The 17,599-nt window shown below is 38.0% G+C and overlaps 1 protein-coding gene across 15 annotated transcripts in view; it reads left to right on the top strand.

The window, feature by feature from the left end:
- Positions 1–17,599, top strand: part of MBNL1 (muscleblind like splicing regulator 1) — a 249,606-nt gene that overhangs the window by 14,267 nt on the left and 217,740 nt on the right. For 3 of the 15 annotated variants that reach the window (XM_089509035.1, XM_089509021.1, XM_089509022.1), the window contains exon 2: positions 4,857–4,954. The exons of the other annotated variants lie outside the window; for them this stretch is intronic. The gene's annotated coding sequence lies outside the window, so the exon portion shown is untranslated. The remainder of the gene's footprint in view (positions 1–4,856; positions 4,955–17,599) is intronic. 15 annotated transcript variants of the gene reach the window in all.

The raw sequence follows: 17,599 nt of genomic DNA, 5'->3' as shown, positions 1-17,599 counted from the left end.
ATCTTTGCCAAAGCTGACTATTCTCATTTTTTTTTATTCACTTGCCTACATATGTCAGATATAAATTCTCAGAATGTGAATGCACATACATACATGTTTCTCCAGCGCACACTCAGTTATAATGCATGTAGACAGTAATTGGTGGGACAGATACCCACTGATCTCCCTGACTCAATACTTCATATCTGATGTGTAGACATTGTGGGCAGTGAAATGGTGCCAAGTTAGTAGTGAAGTCTCCTTGTCCTTTATAACATGTAGGACTCCTTGTTGTGAGTAATGCATGGAGAGGGACGTAATGTCCTGAGTTTTCAGGGAAAGAGGAATGGACTGAACAAAATCCATGGAGATGGTCCTCTTGAAGATTACATCTCCCCAAATCTCCCAGTCAAAATAACCAGTGGCCATGCTGGATGCACTGGCAATGAGGATGTGTTGCAATCGGTGTCAGATTTCACCATCTGTTAGGAAGGAACCAGGGACGTAGCTAGGATTTTAGGAAGGGGGGTCCAGACTAAGTGCCACCATTATAATGGGGCTTGGGTGTGGTGGCACAGCAGCACACACCATTCATTTTTCTAATGGAAGGGTGGGTCTGGACCCCAAGAACCCCCCCCCCCCCCTGGCTACGTCCCTGAAGGAACCTAACAGTTTCAATAAGTCCGGGTTGGACTTCACTTTGGAATGTATGTTGGATTGAGAGAATACGATTTCATATATTTCAGAGTCTTCTGTTTAATCCAACACTTAGAAGTAGAGCTCCTCACTATCACCACCTCATATTGATAATAATAATGTTTATATTCAGCTTAATCTCAAGGAATCCAAGTGGATTACAATTAAAAAAAAATACATGCTTAAAAATGCAAACCCCCATTCCTCATTCCAATCTGAAAAGCAGTTAACACTAAAAAGAAATTAAATCTAGAAAGAGTATAAAACCATTAATATACAATTGGAATTAAAATAGAAAGAGATATCAATGAAAGTTCCACAAAAAGGAGGGAGGGGAGAGGCAGAAAGATGTTCTAATCTGGAACGGCCTGCCGGAAGAGATCTGTCTTAATGGCCTTCTTAAAGCACTCCAAGGTGGTAATTTGATGGATCTCATCCGGCAGTGACAGTCACTGTTCTAAATTGATTAATCAGTTTATTTTCACATTCCTATCAAAACAAGTCTAAAGACCTCCTGTTATACCTGCCCTTCCTGTTAGCTCCATGTCTCCCATCACTATGACCTAGGCACAATAGCCTCAGTTGTAGTTATAGTGAGGGAGGGAAGGAGACATGCTTAAATGAATAGCAGCAACATAACTTGCTGCCATTCTTGTTGAATAGTGGAAGCATGAAAGCAAACTGCTTAAAAAGGAAAGAAAAGCAAATGTACTCTCAAACTGTTTTCTTTTTAAAATACTCTGGTTTCTCTTCAGATTGTATAAATCTTTCACATCATAACGTGGCTGTTGGTTTGCATCTGTGCTTCCACCCTTGAGTCCAGAGTAGGAAAAGGTTTTCTGAAGATGGTATTCATTAGTTCTACTGAAGGTAAAAGAGAGGAACCCTTTAAATTAGGGGAGCGGGAAAAGATGCCTAAAAAAAGCTAATACTGAGTATTATTCAAGCATTGGTAACTATACTGAGACAGTTCAGAGAAGGGGGCAGGAGGAGAGGGCAGTGAGCAGAGGAAATAGAGGCGTGGTACACAGGTGCTAAAGCGCCATACTGGCACTGTACTAGGGTTAAGGGACTGCGCAGCAACTGCACAGTCCCTAACCCTAGTACGGTGCAGCACCATAACAATGGCGGCACCTTGTATACATGGATGCCACCATTGTTACGTAAGAGCTGTGCAGCATTCACATGTTGCCATGCAGCACTGACGTAACTTGTTATGCTGCCTCTGTGGCTTTAAAAGAACCCGCTTTTTGCGGGTTCTTTTTCCTCTGCAGGGAAGCCGTGTGTTTTGGTGGCTGTGGCTTTCCTGTGGAGGAAAAACAAGTGCCAGCAGACCGCTGTTTTTCGGCGGTCTGTACTGCACCAGAGACTAATGGAATTAATCATGAATACATTTGGCCATTTGTGGACATCTGTCAGGAAAGTGGTGAAAAAAATATCATCCTTTGCAGTCTGACTGATTTAAAGGTTCACTTGTATTTCTCAAATGGCACTAGTTTGTCCCCCCCCCCCTCCCGGTTAGACACTTACAGGGATATCCAGGCAGTATGACTCCTCCTTGGTTTGAAAAGTATAAAAGGCCTCAGTTATACACAGTTTCTGTGAGCTCTTTGCTATATTGTCTACACAGCCATGTTTTCTTGGGTGCCCTTCGCTTGTTATTGACAATTGGCTGCTGTAACTTCATATTGCATATAAAGCATAGCTAGCAGAATCTGAAAACAGGCCACAGAGAGCTAAAGTTTTACTAACAGCCATGGCAGTATGCATTCTAACATATTTCTACAATGCTCTGGGTCAAGCTGCTCATTCACATGTACTTGAATGTTGACAGAAACTGATAGTACACTCGTCCCTGCACATTTTGGCTTTGACTTTTGCACATTTGATTATATATGGATTTTATTAATATGTTCTCTCTAGAAATATCTAGGTCCTCCAGCACAATTCTATGTTCAGCTTTAACCAAAAGTCACACTGAAGGACCTAGAGAGTCCTAGAGAGAGCACTTCACTAGGCCTTTGTAGTTGCTCCAGCACAATTCTATGGTCAGTGTCTGGCAGATATTGATCACAGAGTTGCACTGGGGGACCTAGAAATTCCTAGAGAGATGTCCTCTCAGGTAACAACATAGTGTTTTTTTATTTGCGGGTTTTCCACATTCAAGGTGGTCCTGTGCTCCTAACACCAGTAAATGTGGAGAGATGAGTGTACATTTGAAAACTGCCAAGTCTTCACTGACTTATAAGACAGACCGTTTGACAGAAACATGTACGTGTACAGATCCTCTTGTGTGTGGCTGTAGATGCTGGCATATATTTGGTCCACATTTGTCAGAAGCTCCACAGGAACTACTGGGATATAGTGTTTAGAATGCTGGACATAGATATGGATAAATGTTGTGAGTTGTAAGGGAAGTACCATACTGTGTCATAAACTACCTTACAAAGTTACTGTGAAGCTAAAATTCCACCTGAGCTTGAGTTATAGAGGAAGAGAACTACAAGTCTTCTTGGGACCAAATCTGGCCTAACTTGAATCACAGCCTGGTTCTCTGGGATTTCTCAGCAGCTCATAACCCATTACTTATTAATACATTGGCAACCTCTTAGTGGCATACATAAGTGTAACTGAAAGCACTGAACTATTTTGGCTGTGCTAGATGAAGGAATTCACCACTTTCTATTACAATTACCTTACTGAGCCACCTACCAGTTTTTTGATGGGTACTCTTTCCCATGCTAGTCATTGGAACTTTATGATCCTTTAGTGCAGTGCAGCACCTTTCCCTTTCTTTTGCTGGTTTTCCTGTTTTGGTATGGGTTCAACACTATTCCTAAAAGTTAAAATGCTTTTTAAAGTGCTTAGTTACTGAAAGTAAAATTTTAAGCTAAAATATATCTAATCCCTATAACTGGAATGCAGTCCCTCCCAATCTCTCTGAAACTGAATTTGTCCTTTGGGCTGAAAATGTTTTCTACCCTTTTTAAAGAGCATGTTATATATAAAAAAGTTAACAACAGTGAAGTCGAAGGCTTTCATGGCCGGCATCCATAGTTTTTTGTGGGCCACATAGCCCGAAAAACCCCAAAAATTAAAGTTTAGAAGAGTCTGTGTGTGTGCATGTGTGCATTACATATCTTCAATTTCTGAGCAAAGAAGGGGCATGTGCTGTGAACTGACACCGTCCCTTCTGTGTCTACATTGTTACCAGAAGAAAAATGGGAAACAAATGTTTTGGATTAGAAATATTCTGAAAACAAGATACTTTGAAAAATATATTTCATTTAATCTTTTCATTAACTTAAAGAAGAAAAAACATTTGATATATTGTTTTCTCAAACAATTAAAATAATGGTGAAATGCAAGCAGAAAATGACATTAAAAATTACAAGGGTTTGAACAGCTTACACAAATGAAGAATGCCAGTGGACAAGAGTTGGCTTCATTAAATAAATATTGGCAGCAGGAAAAAGACCATTAGGAGGAAGGAAGAATACTGGAAGGATGGAGATCAGTTACTCTTTAAAAAAAATTCCAGAACTTGATTTTAAACAAGTTAAAGTTTGCACAATTGGGGTAGCCATAATTTATTTATCTGCAGTCATTCAGCAAGGATAGGTTAAATGTTTCTTATTGACTTTCATGAAATGTCAGGTGCACAGTCAGCAATAAACTAAAAACAAACCCCAAACCCTAAAACCTTATGTACACACAGAGGATTATCTGAACTCATAAATTTGGAGAATTACTTTTGAGATTTTGAATGAAGATGTAGCATGTAAAGAGGCTTATCATGACCAGATCCACTTATGTCAAGCATTCTTGTCTCATATTGACAGTGTATACAAAATGTGTTTTTCATTTATTTGGATTCTTTAGAAGTTGACTTAATGAGCAATTTGAATTTTTATCTAGTGTAATGCCATTATCAGTAGTGATGTTAATTGGGAGTCTTTAATGTGTGATAAAGGGAGGATAGAATTGCATATTCCTTTGTGGGAAAATATTTAGGTATGGTAGATTCTGATTATATTTTGTTTATATTACTAAAGATACTGAGCAAGGAGTCATAGCTTGTAGAGCAGGAACAGCAATTTTGTTGCCCTCTAGGTGTTAAAGTATTGGGCTTCAGCTCTGAGCATTCCTTACTGTTGGCTATGTTGGTTGGCCTGCTGCAGGTTACATTCCAGCAACATCTAGAGGGCTGAATGGTTGTGGTGTAGGAAGAAAGTATCAGTGCCAGATTCATGAACACCTCATCGTCTGATCACCTGTGGTGAGTAAAATCTTACGGAAGGTAACCAGGCAGGAAAGTGTAACAGCATATATAATTCTTCCTTTTGGAGCAGAAATAATATTAATTGCTATGGGTAGATTAGCTGATAACTTTTGTAAACCTATTTGCACATAAGAAGTTTTATAAAATTATTTGTTCTCTTGCCCTAAGCAGCTGTGAGTACAGTGGACCCTTCACATACACTGGGGTTAGGAGCACAGGACCCCTGTGAAAGTGGAAAAATTGCAAATTAAAAAACACTAATTTTTTTAACCTGAGAGAACAACTCTTTAGGAATCTCTAGGTCTTCCAGGGTAATTCTGTAGTCAAGATCTGCCAGACGTTGACCATGAAATTGTGCTGGAGGACCTACAAATACCTAAAGAAGTGTTCTTTCTTTGGATCTCTAGGTGCTCCAGTGTGACTTTGGCAGAAGTTGACAATTGAGTCATGCACCTAGAGATATATAGAGAGAACATATTAATCAAATCCATGAATAATCAAATTCGCAAAAGTCAAAGCCACAAATGTGGAGGGCCAACTGTATAATTTTGACGAGTCAATCAGTTGCTCTAATAACAATTTAAAAACTGGGTGGAGGAGTTGATTTATTTTTCTTTGGGCCTCTCTTTCTACCAAATAGTTCATTGATGGCTGCTTGGATGCTCCACATGCAAAGGATCATGGCCTTAACATTTAAGAATGAAAAATATTTTACACACACACACACACACACACACACACACATTTTATAGCAGATTGCGCATGCAGTGTAATACAGTGGATCCTTGTTATACGCTGGGGTTTGGTTCCAAGATCCCTTGTGTATAACAAAATCCGTGTATACTTTTTTGGAACATTTTCAAACCGTGTATGCTTAAATCTGTGTGTAAAAAATGCGTGTATAAGAAGGGCTGACTGTACTTATTTGATTTTTTAAAATTAAATATGAGCACTTGTGAAAATGCAAAAGCATGAATATAGCTAAGGACACTTGACTATAAATAGTACCAACTTTTAGTATAACAATAGAAATGTTGCTATATAAAGTGATGAAGAAAATGAGGCCTACAAACTCAGGTTTATGGAAAAATGCATTTTGTCAGTCTCCATCAATTGCTTCAGGAAAGAAAAAAAGTTACTTTTACCGTATATACTAATCTATAAGTCTAAAAATTACCCCAAAATTGACCTCAAAGTCCCAGGTCGACTTATTTATGAGTCAGTATCATAATATGATAGCAGCTCTTTCAGATTTCCCCATGCTATCAGGAGAGAGTTTCTTTTTCTATTAAGCCAAGCAGAAAGAGTTATGGGTGGCTGATTGCTGTTAAACAAATAAACAAACAAACAGAGTCCCTGAACTAGGGACATCACTGAACTAGGGACAGTTTCATGCTTGTCTCAGATTTCATTTTCTTCCTTGAGAATGCAAACATATGCCATGGTGGTGCTGCTGATTATTTCAGTTCATTTCAGAATGGCAGAGAAAAAGAAGACAATATATCAGATGAAAGTGTTGGATTAATCTTGCATGAGTTGCTCAGTATAGTGAATCTATGGCAATTTCTATTCTTTGCTAATAGTTTTATGAAGTCAAGGGTGGGGAACATATCTTTGAACTTCAACTCCCATAATCCCTCACCATCAATTAAAATGTCTAGGGTAATGGGAATTGCAGATTAATGTCTTGGACAACTACTAGATTTAATGTAAGTGCACCATTTGATTTTTCTAAAATAAATAATTAGGGCAATTTGGGCAATTTTAGCTTGGGAAAACATTCCTACCTCCTCCCCAGGCCCAAACAGGTCTTTCAGATCTTTTGTTAATTTACATTTGTGGTTTAAATGTAATTTTAATTCTTTCTTATCTCTACATGTTCCTGTTTCCAGTAAGAATTATTAAATCTTTATTATTTTAGAGGCTAAAAGCATTACAAAGGAAGTATGTAAAGAGGTTGGAAATCCCCTTCCCATTAGTATTCTTACTTCACAGAGGTGATTTCCAAAGGAAGAATTGTAAAATCCAGAAAGCTGGGTCAGGAGGGGGTTGTTTTTGACTTTTGGTCTGCTACTGGAAAATCAGTGAAAATATAGGTTACAACCTTTGAAAAGCAAGATTGCAGTCTTAGAGTAAATCTTAATAGGTTTTATTAGATCGCAAATGACCTTAGAGCCCAAATATCCTGAAGGTACCAGATCCCATCTGATCTTTGAAGTTAAGCAGGGTTAGTACTTGGATAGGGGACCACCAACCAATACCAGTTGCTGTAGGGTATATTTCAGGAGAAGGAACTGGCAAAATCAGCTTTGAGTATTCCTTGTCTAAGAAAACCCTATGAAATTTATGAGTTCACCAAAAGCTGACTGGTGACTTGAAGGCACATACATACAAGTGGCTATTAAGTCTGGTCCATGCCTGAAATGTCCTGTTATAAACTGGGAGGACAATAGTTAGAACTGAAAATTCTAAATTTCTATTGCTATTGCTTACAGATTTGCATCATAAGTTTAGCTTCATACTTTTCAGTTCACTCCTACGTGATTTGCTTTCATAAATGTTTGTTCATTCTGTAATGAATCTGAAAAATTAGGTTTATATTCACAAAGGCTCATGCTAAAATAATAATAATAAAAAGTCTTAAAGATGATGGCACTTTTTTTCTCCTCCTCCCTCCTTCTTTTTTATACTCATATGCTTATTACACCCGACTCTGCAAAATGTTCTTCTATATGAGAACAATGAACTACATCTCTTTAAGAGACTTTGGAATCACCATGCATGTGGATTTTTAAGATCAGACTGGCATGATTTAGCACTGATTGGGCTCTGGGATATTATAAAACAGGAAGGTCTATTCGATCATCCTTCTTTCTCTGTGATTTGTTATTTTGCAAGTGAAAATGAGACCTCTCTGGATTCTGTTAAATCTATATACCAGCGTCTGCTTGAAATACTGTGCCTTGCATGGGAGCAGAAGACTTGGAGAAATTCTCTTAACAGTTTCTTGGATATAGGGACACACTATTGTTGACGCATCTTTTCCTGCAAGTGTCAGCAAGAGCAATGGCGCTGGCAACCTGACCACCATTTTGTCCTTAAGTTTGTAGGAAAATGTGGAATAAAAATAAATACTAATAACAATTTTTATTGTCAACAATGCCTAGGACTTAGCTTCACTCTGATCAATTCTAGGAAGAAGAGAAAGAAAATTTCCAGGATTTTTTTCATCTGAAAAAATTTGGTTCCATCCTGGAACTTCTTACTAGCTCTAAAATTGTTTGATGCTGTGTATTGTTTTCTCAAAGTCCTTACAGAAGTCATGTTTTTGAACTACAGTTTTATGCGCTTTTTATTACTGAATATTTGAATGGAACCATTTTATCTTGGTAAGGTGAGTAGTGGCTTCTATGTTGGTCATGTGGTGATTCAGACTTTAAAGGACCCTATCTCCAAAATAGGTTCAGCACATTGGATAGCGTCTTTTAATGTTTGAACTAAAATCTGAAATGGAGTCACTGTCCTGACATAAAAGATGATACCTTCCACTGCAGTCTTTTTGTTTTCATGCTGGAAATAAACTTTTCCTAAAAGCAAAACCAAAATGATCTGTATGCATTCCACCTTACCCCCAATTTCTGAATAATTTTTTCCCAGCTGTGTGTGAGGGCTACATACAATGTAGACACAGAAGGAACGGTGCAGAGTAAAATTGCTGGCACATGGCTTTGACTTGTGGCAGTAAGGTATTAGATTTACCACATCAGACCTAACAAACATCCAAGTTTAGCAAAGTTACTTTTTGGTCTATACCTCCCAGAAGACCTTGACCAGCTTTGGAGCTGTAGTTCAAAAAGTAGGAAAAGTTACTTTGAAAAGATCTGGAAAGGCTGGGAGTTTCTATGAAGTTGTAGGTGTTTTCAGATGTTCCTAAGAAGTTGTTGGCAGTTTTTCTAATAGTTCCCTTTCTCATCCTTCTATTGTATCTTATATCACCTTTTTTCAAAAGCACTTTTATGTGCAGTATCAAGGGATTCTTGGTTAAAGAATGCAACTCCGAAGTCCCATTGGATCTGCAGTGCTAGTTTTAATTCATTGGATGCTGACTTTAATAGATGAAATTCTTCTCTACTTTAAAATTCCAGAAAATCAGGCTCTTTCTGTACAGTTATTTACTCAGAAACAAGACCACTGAGTTCAGGTAGGCATGAATAAGATTGGAGCCAGAAGGTTTAAGAATTCTGAAATTTGGCATGGAGAAAATCTCTGTCAGTTTTTGGGCTGTTAAATTTGCATATATTTTAAAAAAAACTTTCCAGGGATGTTATTTCTTGTTAACATTTCTTTAGTAATAATGTTGTGGCTGCTGATGACATGTTTACAGTTTTCAGAATTTATTCTAATTGCATCTAATAACAGATTGGGAACAGTACAGTATTACTTTAATAGTTAATTTGAACCACCTTTGGAAATTAGCGTCTAAAAGGTCTGAATATTGCAGAAAGATGGGGGATTTGATCTGACATTGTTAGCTCTTAGGAGCACCCGTGCATGAAAAGTGATTGGAATGGTTCCATTGCTTGTAAATGCTGAATTATAACTGGCTGCATAAGACATCTAGTTAACACAAAATAATTTGTGTTGGGTATCCAAAATCTCCAAGTTATCAAGACATATGTGCCTTCATCTGTTGCAACCAATTTGAACTTTGACAGTCAGTTGAATTGTAAAGCTCTCATCTGTCTTCTGCCCTGTTGAAGTCTCTATATATTCACTGTGTAGAGCAGGGGTTTGGGAATATTTTGCATGGGTCTTGCCTTGACCATACCTGCTTAAAAAGTGAGCACAGTATAGAGTTCTGTGGTAGTAGAATGGACTACACTGCTGAGCATTGTAGGTGTGGGAAGAGGATGTGATGCTTCACAAATTTTACAGGGAACCGTCTAATTAAAATAATAATTGTAAGCTGCTCTGAGAGCCTTTAGGGTTGAAGGGTGGGGTATAAATACCATAAACAAACAAACAAACAAACAAACAAATAAATTTAGCAATTTTTCCTACTATGAGAAATGTCTTCAAAAATGGTGCAGTTTTCAAAGACAGTTTGCAAATTGGGACTTATCCTCCATAAAATTTGCATGTGAGGCTTTTGCACAGAAAACATGTTTATTTGTTTTTTGTGTGTGGAGAATACAGGATTTCCTGAATATAAAATAGTATTTCTTCACATTTTCTGTGCAGAAAATGCTGTTACGTCTTTATTTTTTGTTTTTAAATAAGGATTTCCCACAGAATAAATCCTAAACAATGAGTTTTTTACCACCAAAGAAGCACCAGTTTTTAAAACAATTTTCCAAATATTATTGAATATTTTTTCCATTTCCATTGGGGGTATGTCATTTTTAACAATCTTACACATTAAAAACTTCCTTATTATTATTATTACTGCTGCTGCTGCTGCTTATAGCAAGGGCAATGGTTATAATTAAACTGCAGGACTAGGCTACCAAGAGGAAAAGCTGGGCTTATTTTCTCTTTGAAGGGCTTTGTGATGTATTAAAAATAGGATCTACACATGCAGTCTAGTGTGGCAACACCTCAGCATACTCATTTATTCCCATTTCATTCTGCTGGATGTGGGGACCAACTCTGAATGGGAATATTTCCTGCTACCCTTCATAGCAAAATAAGATGTCAAATGGAAAGCTAGATTGAACACATTTGTCTAACATAAGATTTTATTTTATTTTTTGCAAGTACAGTAGTCTGCTTGTTTAAGGAATTTTACACATAGCAAGTATTTCATCATCTGTCAGTCATTAGAACCTCCTATATGGAACAGTGGGTGTTGCAGAGATTTTATTTTCTAGTCAGGTACAAAAGAGAGGAAATACACCATCCTGAAGTACAGATGAGGGCAAAGTGAGGCTTTTAAGCAAAGGCTGCTTAATGTTGGTTAGATAAGTTCTTTGTCACACTGCCCATGATATAATGCTATTACATCATATAAAATGTACTTATATTTGATAGAATTCAGCCAAATCTCAGCATGTAATTAACAATAAAAATAGCAAAAAAACAAAAAACAAAACCAAAACAGAATACTTTGAAATAAATTCACAGCTTCATTGTTATATCTTTCTTTAAATGATGTATTTATTCTTTTAATTCAATTAACACTTTTCACTTAACATATTTTCAAGCTCAGTTAATGTCAGTCCCTGGCTCCTTTTGGATGTACCTGACTCAGCTTTTTAAGTGAAGCAATACTCTGTGTTTGTGACATCCCTTTCATATTACTTTTCTTCTTGGTAAGCTACGGATGAAATCTTCCTGAGTTAATAATTCCTATTAACCTTTGAACCAATATATTCCCAGTATCAGAAAAAAACAATAACAAGGACCTCATATCACAGTCTGGTTTAGGATCCTACTTTATCCTGATACCTGACAACCATCAATGTTGAGTCTGGGCAAAATGGTGTAAGTAGTGATGGGCGGTTGTGATATGAATGATACAACACAAATGGCAGAAGTCTCATAGCATATACAGTGAACCTGCCTGTGTCTACTGCATGTGCTATGTGTTCACTGCATTTGCTGAAATACCTTCCTTGCCACCACTGCATCTATTCAGTGATATCCAATGCAGACTTTTAAAGGGCCTCCTTCAGTTAGGTGCTGGTGGAATCTTTACCCTAAAAGATGTTCCACAGATAGTGGAAATAAATATGTAAAAATGCTATAACCAAGAAAATGAGTAACAGCTTCCTTTAGTTCTCCAGAAAATCACATGATATGTTCTGTTTTACAAACAACTTGAACTGAAAACCTTGCTGAGTTTATGCAGTACTGTAGGAGGCAAAAACATAAGCATCTCTTGTTCATATTGGTGGTCAATTTGGAATTACTCATACTTTTATGTGAGTACTGTACATCATTCATTCACACAGCTTCTGTGGATTTTGCACCCGTTGGTTTTAGATTTGAGTAATTTAGAAACTCTGAGTCTTAATGTTTGGAGGGCCTATAGGAATAAGAGTTAGTAGGAAAGTTCCAAGTACACAGAAAACATTCTTAAAATATTTTAAGAGCCTTGTGCTTCCTTTTAAAGCTATCCTACAAGGATACTGACATTCTTATCTTGTGAGTGGTTATGCTGGTGTGTTTACCTGCTGTGCTGCTTATTCATCACTGTACTCATTTTCCTGCTAAATTATTCTCTGGAATGACACGACTTTTCTGCTCAAAATCAGAACCCAACCTTTTTATTAGAATTTAATTTTTGACTGGATATTTGCTCACATATTTATTTATTTAATTCATAGCCTTCCTTTTTCACAGTAGGGGACCCAAGGGCTCAGTGCATAGATTGTAGTGCGAAAAATATTAAAAATAGTTAAAACTTAACTTTAAGAATAAAAATGCATTACCTCCCATTTGCAAGTACCAGGTTTGTCTAAATCATGGGTGGGCAACTGTGGGAGGCTAGTAAGGGCTGCATTGCTCCCCTGTGAGATGTTGGAGGCCTACATCTCCCACCACAAAATATGTTTGCCTTCAAATGACCCCCAACACCCTCTAGAGTCTGTCGGGGCATTTTTGTCATGTTTTAAGGTCCCACTGGGCCATTTTATATCAAGGAGAGACCTTTTTTTCTTTTTAAAGAAAAGTTTCTTTGCAGTTTTTTTAAAAGCCTTTCTTGGGCTTAAAATGGCCTGAGGAGAGCCAAACAAGAAGGGTCCTTTAGTGGGCTGTGAGAGTCACAGAAATAATCCTGGGTACCTCTTGCAGTATGTGGGGCTGCACTTTGTCCACCCTGGTCTAAATAAAAAAGATCTTTTCTTGTTAGTGGAATCATAGAATCATAGAGTTGGAAGAGATCACACGGGCCATCCAGTCCAACCCCCTGCGATACAGGAACTCACAGTCAAAGCATCCCTAACAGATGGCCATCCAGCCTCTGCTTAAAGACCTCTAAGGAAGGAGACTCCACTCCTCTCCAAGGGTTGTACCTGTGAAAGGCACGTGAAGGCTATGCTGTGTTTCACCTCAGTTAAGTTCAAGCATATTGTTAGCTGTCTTTGTGCGATATATCTGTATCAGGATTTGTGGTTCTTTAAATGTACTTAACAAGTAACTTTAGTGGATTCTATTTTTTCTTCTTCTCCAGCCCTTTTGTTTCTTCTTCTATTTTAACTTATCTGTTAGGTTGGATCTTCATCAGTATGATTTCCTTTGCAGTGCTGTTTTGGATGCAACTATGTTGTGACATCTGTAGATCATCCAAGTGATTTGTTGGACAGCAGAATATATAATGTAGGATTCAATGAGTTACTCCCACTGGAAGTAATTACTTCATTTAGAATGCGCAATCTCCCTGTCTTCTGTACCCCCCACCCTACCATAAAGCCTTATGAGATGGGCTGGGAAACTATTTGGAGCGGACACTTGTTGTCATGATGTGCTCAGAGAGGGAAATAAGTCTTAACTTTTCTGACTTTAGGTAACAAAGTACACCATTGGATTTTGGTCATTAAAGAAATGAGGAGAAGCAATAGAGAAAAAAATGAAAGCAATATAGAGATGAAACATTAGATGGGTAAGCAGAGATAGGTTTGAAATGTGCAATCCATTAATGTTATTGAGAGTTAATATTAAAGAACTTCTACACATGCACCAAAGTTGAGGTTTCTGGGTGAGTGGATAGCAGAATATTGTCATTCAGAATGCACAGAATCTCATTTAATATACTATGCCAGGAAAGAAATTCCAGGAGAAATGGTGGTTGAGCTGGATCATTTGTATGCTGACTTAGGTAATTACAAATTGGGCAACCTGACTGCTTAAAAAAAGAGGATAAATAGCTCTGCCATAACTTGCTTTTAAGCCTGCTTGATGCATCCATGGGGCCACTGTTGGTGAATAGAGTATTGTGCTGGATGGTGTTGACATTATTTATTATGTACTTAGGAGTAGAACAATCTATCCCATGGTTTGTGGTTTAATTTCATGTCACTGAATCTCTTTTCACTTTTACTGGTTGGTAAAGTAATTACTGCATATTTTATTTCTTTAATTGGAATTTTTGCCCATATTATTGCAAAGGCTTGCAGCCCATTACAGGACATTTTAAACATATGCTTAGAATCGAGTCATTACAATTAAATATAGGGTTGTCAACTGATTGGAGGTGGGGGTGGAAGCACAGCATTCTGGTTGGCTTTTGCTTTTAGAAGACAAAATTAATCCCCTTTGGTTGTTATCCAAGAGCATCTAGGATTGAGTAGATGTGTTTCCCTTGCTATCCCAGAGGCTCTGTTGCACTTTTGGAAAGCTCTACTACAGTCAGCCCTCCATAACCATGGATTTTTTTATCCACAGATTCAAGTATCTACAGATTGAAAATATTCCAAAAACAAACCTTGATTTTACCATTTCATATAAGAGACACCATTTTATTATGCCATTGTATTTAATGAGACTTGAACATCCACAGATTTGGGTATCCACGAGGGGCCCTGGAACCAAAAACAACTGTACTTATGGTGAGAGCCAGATTTCTGTAATCTGCTCTACTTGGGGCTACCCTTGTACTAAGTTTGGAAGCTTCAATTAATTCAAAATGCTGCAGCCAGATTGGTCACTGGTACATCTAGGTTTGACCACATAACCCCAGTGCTAAATCTCTTCACTGGCTCCTAATCAGCATCTGGGTGCAATACAAGGTGTTGGTTATTACCTTTAAAGCCCTACATGGCTTGGGCCCGAGTTACTTGCAGGAACACCTCTCCCTACATAATCCGCCCACACACATAATCCGCCCTGGTGTCCAGAGTTGTAGCCCAATGCTCAAACCACTACATCAATAATAATAATTATTATAATTTTTATTTATATTTCCCACCTCTCCCAAGGATTGAAGTGGGATTACATCATAAAATAATACAATACAATCCAGAAAAGCAATCTATAAAATACTAACACTGAATTACACATTCCTATTAGTTCCTTAAAATATCCAATCATTAAATAGTTATACAATCATAATCAGGGTAGAGCCTTAAGCATAGTCTCTCATACTAAATCCGGTGGATAAGCCTGCCAGAAGAGATCTGTCTTAAGTGCCTTCTTAAAGTAATAAGAAGTAAAAGGTAATAAGACGGATCTCTTCCGGTAGACTATTCCACAATTTAGGGGCTGCAGCAGTAAATGCTCTATGGGAAGTTGTGGTTAATCGAGTATTATGGTATTCCAACAGATTCTTCCCAGATGTTCTAAGTGTGTCAGGGTGCCATGCCATAGAATGGAATCATGACCATTAAAGTAGAATCATGGAGCTATAACTGTTGTGGGAAAGAGTTCCATGAGTTCCCAAACTGTGTGTGTGTCTCATTAAAATGGCCAATATCTAAAGGAGGTAGCTACTTTAATCAAATGTGAATTAATGTCATTCACCTGCTAGTTAAGGTAAAAACTCAAAGGGCTATGAAGAAATGCTATCTGGAACTCAGTCCATTTTGTGATGGTCTTTGGGTACACTCACCCATCCATATTTGCTGCTTTGACTTTTGCAGATTTTATTATTCACAGATTTTATTAATATGTCCTCTCTAGGAATATATAGATCCTCCAGCATAATTCTGTGGTCAAATTTAACCAAAACTTGCACTGAAGGACCTAGAGATTCCCAGAGAAAACACTTCTCTAGGCTTTGTAGCTTCTCTAGCACAAGTCTATGGTCTATGTCTGGCAGATGTTGACCACAGAGTTGCACTGGAGGACCTAGAGATTCCCAGAGAAGTGTTCTGTCAGGTATAAACATAGGCCTGTTACAGACAGCCAAAATAAAGCTGCTTCGAGTCACAGTGGAGGTATGGTGTTTCAATGATGCATGCGTCCTAAGAGTCCAGAAGTTGCACCAAAGCCATGCTCCAGACTGGAGCGTGGCTTTGGTGTGGCTTCTGGACTCTTAGGACGCATGCATCATTGAAACACTGTACCTCCACTGTGACTGGAAGCAGCTTTATTTTGGCTGTCTGTAACAGGCCATAGTGTTTTTGTTATTTGTAGTTTTTCCACATTCATGGGAGTCCTATGCCCCAGCGAGTGTAGAGAGATGAGTGTACAGTTGGCCCTTCTTATACATGGATTTTTTTATACGATTCAAGCATACATGGTTTGAAAATGTTCAAAAAAAGTATAAATTTCAAATATCAAACCCCCTTGATTTTCCATTTTTTATAAGGGACACCATTTTGCTATGTCATTATATTTAATGGGACTTGAGCATACACAGATTTTGTTATACACGGGGGATCTTGGAACCAAACTCCAGCGTATAACAAGGGTCCACTGTACTGTGAAACCTGTGTTCTCATCTGGTCACACATGCTTTTCTAGTCTAAGAATCATAGAGTTGGAAGGGACCTCAAGAGTCATCCAGTCTAACCCTCTGCCATACAGGAATATAAAACCAAAGCACTCCTGACAGATAGCCCATCCATTAAAAACCTCCAAAGAAGGAGACTCCACTACTCTCAGACACAGTGTGTTCCACTGTTGAATAGCTCTTACTGTTTGGATATCCTCTCTGATGTTTAGGTGGGATCTCTTTTCCTGTAATTTGAATCCATTGCTCTATGCCTTAGTCTCTAGAGCAGCAGAAAACAAGCTTGCTCCTTCTTCAGTATGACATCTCTTCAGATATTTAATCATGGCTATCGTGTCATATCCTAACCTTCTCTTCTCCATGCTAAACATACCCACCTCCTTAAGCTGCTTCTCATAGGACATGAATATGATTTCTGTGGTATTGATGTCCCAGTCAAGGTTTGTGACAGATACTGTACCTTTAAAATGCCATATAAATACTTGTATCTTTTAACCTTCACTTGGGTTTAACAATTTGTTCACAGATGTTTCTTCTTGTTGTGTGCTTTCAAATTGGCTCTGACTTATGGTGATCCAATCCTAGGGTTTTCTTGGCAATATTTACGTACAGAAGCTTTACTGTTGTCTTCCTCTGAGGTTGAGAGTGTGTGATTTGCCCAAGGTCACGCAATGATTGTCCATGGCTGAATGAGGATGCAACACCTAGGAGTTTATCACACGGGATGGATCCTGTGCAGAAACAGGATTTAAAAATCTGGACAAAACACGCAAAATTGAGTTGATTTTCAGACATGTCAGAGTTAATAAGCAATAACGCAACACTAACCTGAATGGGTTACTTTCAAGATTTTCAGAAAATCATAAAAGTAAAAAGGAATGGGCTTTGTCAACTTTCTGTCCAGGTTAATGTTGCGTTAATGCTCATTATCCCTTATGTTGTGTGAAAATCAACCCACTTTTGTAGGTTTTGCCCACTTTCTTTTGAAGTTAACCCCTGACATCAACTGAAAATCTATCCACTTTTTCTATCCCCCCCAGTTTAAATTCCCTTTCTGGATGGGATTCGTCCCGTGTGATAAACTCCTAGTCTCCTAGCGTCCTACTCCAACCTTCAAACCACTGCAGTACACTATTGAAGTATGCAGATCTAAATGACTGTGAACGTGCCTGTAGAAAATTTCTTTAGGTTGATAAATTTATCAGAATAAAGACAAAGTAAAATTTATTTTAAAGAAAGAATAAAGACAG

This window comes from Sceloporus occidentalis, unplaced genomic scaffold (assembly GCF_023333645.1).
Source record: "Sceloporus occidentalis isolate IW3139 unplaced genomic scaffold, rSceOcc1.0.p SCAF_2, whole genome shotgun sequence".
NCBI lineage: Eukaryota > Metazoa > Chordata > Lepidosauria > Squamata > Phrynosomatidae > Sceloporus > Sceloporus occidentalis.
The sequence above is the reverse complement of the archived record's forward strand: the minus strand, read 5'-3'. Positions and strand labels throughout refer to the sequence as shown.